This window comes from Marmota monax, unplaced genomic scaffold (genome assembly GCF_021218885.2).
Source record: "Marmota monax isolate L192 unplaced genomic scaffold, Marmota_monax_Labrador192_F-V1.1 WCK01_AAM20220418_F8-fsc00063, whole genome shotgun sequence".
Taxonomy (NCBI): domain Eukaryota; kingdom Metazoa; phylum Chordata; class Mammalia; order Rodentia; family Sciuridae; genus Marmota; species Marmota monax.
The window spans coordinates 8,123,339-8,130,112 of NW_026693726.1; positions in this window are offsets into that span (position 1 = coordinate 8,123,339).

A 6,774-nucleotide genomic window follows, 5' to 3' on the forward strand; every position below is an offset into this window, starting at 1 on the left:
TTTTAAAAAATGAAGTTTGTGCAAAGACCTCACACCTAACCAAAAGCAAAAGAAGTCTCTATCATGGGGGCTGGGGTTGTGGTTCAGTAGTAGAGTGCTTGCCTAGCACGTGTGAGGAACTGGGTTTGATCCTCAGTGCCAAAATAAAAAAAAAAAAGAATAACTAAAATAAAGGTATTGTGTCCATCTACTACTACTAAAAAAAGAAAAAAAAGAGAAGTCTCTAGCATATTCTTCAACAAGACTCCCAAAACACAAGAAGTAAAATAAAGAATCAGTAAATAGGATGGTAACAAACTAAAAAGCTTCTTCATAGTAAAGGAAACAATCAAAAACTTGAAAAGAGAGCCTTCAGAATGGGAGAAAATCTTTGCCACCTGCACTTCAGATACAGCATTAATCTCCAGGATATATAAAGAACTCAAAAAACTCAATTCCAAAACCAAAACAAAACAAAGCACCAAATAACCCAATCGATAAGTGAGTAAAGGAACTTCACAGAAGAAGTATGAAAATATATGAAAAAATGTTCAGCATCTCTAGCAATTAGAGAAATGTAAGTTAAAACTATACTGAGATTCCACCTCACTCCATTCAGTATGGCAATTATCAAGAATACAAGTAACAAGAAATGTTGGTGAGAATGTGAGGAAGAAGGTACACTCACATATTGCTGGTGGGACTGCAAATTTTTGCAACCGCTCTGTAAAGCAGAATAGAGATTAATCAGAAAAAATTAGAAGGTATCGACTTTTCTCGCCAATTAGGATAACTCTATTAGTAAAGGAACTTCACAGAAGAAGTATGAGGATATATGAAAAAATGATCAGCATCTCTAGCAATTAAAGAAATGTAAGTTAAAACTAAACTGAGCTCAAAGAAATCTCTCCCTCTTTTAACTCCATCATGCCCCAGATGTGAATCATTTGTTCAGTGTATCAACCCTGTGTATGTTAATCATCCAGTAGACCCTTAATAGCATTCTGAATTATCAAATTGATTGTGGTTGTACTGTAGTACTTATGTTCAAGTTACCGTTATAGTGTAGCCTAACACTACGTCACAATGTCTACGTCATTTACCTCCTTTCATCTCATAACAGGCATTGTATTATCTCACATCATGACAAGAGAGGTGACTACCAGTACATGCTTTTAGAAAGAGAGGTCACACATAACTTTTATTATAGTTTATTGTTATGATTGTTCTCTTATTATTATTTAATGTTGTTAATGTCTTATTGTGTCTGATTTGTAAATTAAACTTTATAAGTATGTACATATCGTCCATAGTGTGTACATATTTTGGGTTCGGTACTACCTGCAGTTACAGGCACCTACTATGGGGACTTGCAATGTATTCTGCATGGACAAGGGGGTACTATTGTAGGGTTTTGCACATACTACTACAGGGTTTTGAGATGAGTTACCCTGGTTTCAGGTTTGTTCTACATCCAGTGATTGGTGTTCTTGTAAGAGACTGGAATTGAGAGACAGGAAAAAAAAGGAGAAAATAAATGCAATTTGGAGATGGACAAGATATACCTGGAGCCACTTGAAGATGGGAGAAGTGAGGAAGGATTTGGAGCCTTCAGAGGGAACATGGTTCTGTTTCTACCTTGAATTTGGACTTGTGGTTTCCAGAACTATGAGAGAATAATTTTTTTTGTTTTTAGCCACCAAATTTATGATAATTGGAAACAGATATGCCCTTTTTAAATTCTGTCTTCCTCTCTTTCCTTCCTCCTCCTTCAGCTTAATTATAATGTTTAAGATAGGACCTAATTATGCTGGAGCAAAGAACACAAGTCCCAGCAGAAGGTAAGTGATATGCAAGTTAAATGACTAAACAGGACCACAAAATGAGTATCAAGAGCCAGCAGGAAGCCAAGTACTAAGGGAAGAGTGCCTGCAATAAGTACAGGAAGGTCAGGGGCTTCTTTGTCCTCCAACCCAGTTTTTCTCTTGATCAAACATCCCTTGATGCTGAGAACTAGCTTCCTCTCTCACTGCCTGGAGAGATGCACCTAATGCAGTGACATCACTTTTGTCCCTCAATTCTGAGCCTCCAACTAGACTTTTGTGGAGTTCCAAGATATTTTCCAGATCATGTTTATAGCATTTTTATATATTTCTTGACTCCTATAGTTATTTTTAAAGCATGTGTAACTTAAGGATGGCCAACAAAAATATCACTGGGTTTTTAATCCCTTATGAAAGACCATAAGAAAGTCAAGATCCCCCCATTGAAGAAATACTGGGGAAAAATATGTTTTTTAAAAAGAAACAGGGCCATTAGTCCTCCTGCCCTAATCTCTTTGGAAGGCAGACATGTATGGAAATCTTGGTCTTGTCAGTAGCTGACTTCTGAGATAGGAACAGAAGCTCTGGTGACTATACAAAACAAACACACACACTATAAAAGTACTTCTGAAAAGTTAATTTTGAAACATCAACAAGCAAGATTTAGCAATCAGGTATGGGAGAATTGAATCTCCAGAGTCACCCTATCATGATACTCAAAATGTCTATTTTTCAACAGCAACAGAAAAAACAACATATACACAGAGAAACAGGAAATGTGACTCCTTCCTAGGTAGAAAGAGTTTCCCTGAGAAATGCTGGACATTGAAAGATGAAGATGTTTAATTTACTGTCTTAAATATGTTCAATGTGCTAGAAGAAACCATGGACAGAGAACTAAAAGAAATCAGTAACACCATGGATGAGCAAAATTGGAAAAATCAACAGAGAGAGAAATTATAAAAACCAGTCAAGCAGAAGAGCTGGAAAGTACAAAAACTGAAAAAGAAAACTCCCTGTAGGGATTCAGCAGCAGATCTGAGCAGGCAAAGTGTATGACTGATGAACTGGAAGGTGAGACAATTGTAATAATCCAGTATGAGGAACAGAAAGGAAAAAAAAAAGATGAAAAATGATCAGAGCATGATGGATTTGTAGAATAGTATAAAAATATGAATATCAGCATTGTAGGAGTCACAGAAGGGGAAGAAAAAAAATTTGAATAAATAATTGCTGAAATATTTGCCAAATTTGAGGACATGATCATACATATTCAGAAAGCCTAATGAACTCCAAGGAGGATAAAGTCCAAGAGGTCCATGTGGAGACACATTACAGCCAAATTTTTTGAAACTCAGAGAATTTTGAAAGCAATGAAAAAGACAAGTTACTACTCATTACCAAGGCTCCACCATAAGATTAACAACTGATTGCTTTTCAGAAACCATAGATGCCGAAGGGCAGTGGGCTGACATAAAGCCCTGAAAGATTAAGACTCGCTAAGCATGGCAAAACCCAACTTTTAAGAATGAAGGAGAAATTATAAGTAAAAGCTGAAGGAGTTAATCACCAGCAGTCCTACTCTGCAAGAAATGTCAAAGAGAGTTAGTTTTTCAGTCCCAGATGCAAAGGTAATGAATTGAAGCCGTAAGGAGAAATAAAGACCATTGGTAAAAGCAACTAAATATGTGAATATAAAATCTAATATCATGGTACTTTTGGTTTGGTTTGTAAGTTCACTTTTTTTCCTGTATGATTTGATAGGCAAATGTACCAAATGATGCTAAGTCTAAGTGAACGGGCATGTAATATAGGAAGGTATAATCGGTGACAATAACTATATAAAGGGGAAGGAAAGGAGATGTATATAAGTAGAGGGTTTTATATTATTGAAACGAGGCTGATATTATTCTCACTAGTTTGCGATAAATTTAAGATGTTTTTTTTTAAAAGAGAGAGAGAGAGAGAATCTTTTTTTTTTTGTAGATGGACACAACACAATGCCTTTATTTTTATGTGGTGCTGAGAATCGAACCCGGGTCCCACCCATGCTAGGCGAGTGATCTACCGATGAGCCACAATCCCAGCCCCATTTAAGATATTAATTGTAATCCCCAAGATAATCACTAAGAAAATAACTTTTAAAATACAGAAAAAGAAATTAAAATGCTATAAAACCAAGCACTGCCCAAAACATTCTACATTTTTTTCAGAGCACCTTCTAATGTTTTTTATTTATGAATTATCACAAAGGGAATCATTTATATACACTAGACTGTGGTAACTTAGGAAACTTAGCCATGAGGTAGGTAGTGCATTGAGTCACTTTTACAAGGCCAAGTGCAGGCTTGGGTTAAAGAAAGAACATAGTACAATGGAGAGATTAGTAGACTAGAAATCAGTAAAAGTGAGTGCTAGCTTCCTGGGTTCTTTGTATTAGCAAGCCATGTAACATTGGACAAATGTTTTCATATCTGTAAAGGGAAGATGTTTATATTAGTCAGTCTTTTGTTACTGTAATTTCATTACAGTAACAAAAGGTTAACTTTACAGAGAAAAGGTTAACTTTACAGAGAAAAAAAGTTGATTTAGTGCACAGGTTTGGAGGTTTCACAGCATGGTGCTAGCATCATCTTGCTCATGGTGGATGATACTACAATGTTGAAAGCATGTTAGAGAGGGAAAGATTACATCAGCAAACAGAAAATCCGAGAGACTGTGATCCCATACTCTTTCCCGAGGTCAGTGCCCTTATTGATCTAAGGAGCTCCTACTAGGCTCCACCTTTTCAAGGTCCACCACCTGCTTACACTGCCACACTGGGAACAATAAACCCTTGGGGGACACACTCAAACCATATCCAAGTCATCACAGGGTTGAACTAGATAATTCCAAAGGTCTCTTCCAAGCTTATGAAATGCACTATGGTCACACCTTCTGAATTGATGAGCATAAATAACGAAACTGCTTTTTACTCACTTCCAGTGCAGATGTGTACTCCCTGATACTCATTTTAAGACAGATGAAAATATCACATGGTTGGAAGAGATGTTGAGACATGATTTAGTGCAAGAGTGACATCTGCACAATATAGAAACCTTCCATCTGTGTCAGGTGTTTTGGATTCTCTCCAGAGGTATCCCTCCCAGGCCCTGCTTTAAGTCTAAGTCAGGTTAGGGAGACATTCAGTTCAAGTAAAAAAAAATTCATGGAGAATCCTTTTGGGTGCCACGTCATGTTCTCAAATCTGCACACAGAAATATTAGAGTGAGTTCTTTCTACCTTAAAGAGTCCACATACTATATCTACCTCGGGGAGGAAACTGGTACTTAGAAAGACCAGGTTTTGTGAATGACATCACACAATAAGAGGCATGGCTGGTGCAAGAAGCCAGAGATCTTGCCACACTATCAGGCTATCATGGGTCAATCCATGGACCATTTTGTTGATGTCCGGACAAGGTTACTGTAGAATTCTTCTTGGAAGTAAAACTCTTGTCTGTGGGGATTTTGTCATAATCAGTAGCCTGACCATCTCATTTGAGATTAATACTTTTTCTTCTTAATTGAAAGACATAATCTCTGCCCTTTTCCGTGTCTGGTCAGTGACTTACGTGCTCACTGAACACTTTGCAGAAGACCCAAATACAGCATCCTTGGGGGCAGGATGTGAAAAGGAGAATTGGAACTCCTCACTTGAGCCCTGTGAGATCTTCAGGGAAAGCACTGTGCGTGTTCCAGTGCCAGTTTGCAAAGTGTGTGCTTTCTTTCTCCAGAGGTGAGGAAACAGGCCAGGTTCCTGTCCTTGGCCTTGGTGAAAGCTTAGCTGTTAAAGGCTTCCCTTTTCTCTAACCTTTGACTGTTAACTAATTATAGATGGTCCTCAATTTATGATGATTTGACTTATGATTTTTTTTATTAGACTTATAATGCTGTGAAAGGGATTTAGTAGAAACCATACTTCTGATTTTGACTTTTGATCTTCCTCTGGACATACGCAGCATGACCCTCTGCCCCAATGCTGAGTGGTCATAGTGAGCGGCAGCTGCCCGTCACAATGGGAAGCAGCCTGAGTTCTGCGGGGTGCTGGGTGGCTAAGCCCTGAGGATTAGTAGATCAGGAGTATTTTGTGTGCTTTCCATTTGACATTTTACAACTTACAATGGGTGCATCAATGTGACCCCCAAAATAACTTGAGGTGAGTGTTTTTTTAATGGGCTTTGGTATGGGCATCTATTTTAATTTGGTGCCTGCTTCTTTACATCCTTGAAATCATTTCATCTATTTTATAATATTCAAGGTCAGAATTGAACAGTCAATTAAAAATTAAGCACAGGGAGACTGAGGTAGGAGGATTGTGAGCTCAAAGCCAGCCTCAGCCACTTAGAGAGGTGTTATGATTTAGATGTGGTGTCCCCCCAAAACTCAAGTGTGAGACAACGCAAGAAGGTTCAGAAAACAAATGATTGGGTTGTGAGAGCCTTAACCCAATCAGTGAATTAATCCCCTGTAGGGATTAACTGAGTGGTAACTGAAGTGGTGGGGTGTGGCTGGAGGAGGTGGGATTTAGGGCCTGGCTTTGGGGTACATATTTGTATCTGGTGAGTGGACTCTCTCTCTGCTTCCTGATCAATGTGATGTGAGCTGTTTCCCTCTGCCACCTTCTCCTGCCATGTGTTCAGTCTCACTCTTTGAGCCCTGAGGAATGGAGCCGGCCTTCTATGGACTAAGACCTCTGAAACTGTGAGCCCTTAAATAAACTCTTCTTCCTCTATAATTGTGCTGGTCGGTTCCTTTGGTCACAGCAGTGAAAAAGCTGACTCAAACAAGAGGCCCTAAGCAACTCAGATCCTGTCTCTAAATAAAATGCAAAAAAAGGGGTAGAGATGTGGCTCAGAGATTAAGTACCCCAGTACTAAAAAAATTAAGTAAATAAGTAAACAAGTAAATAAATAAATAAAATTAAGCATAGG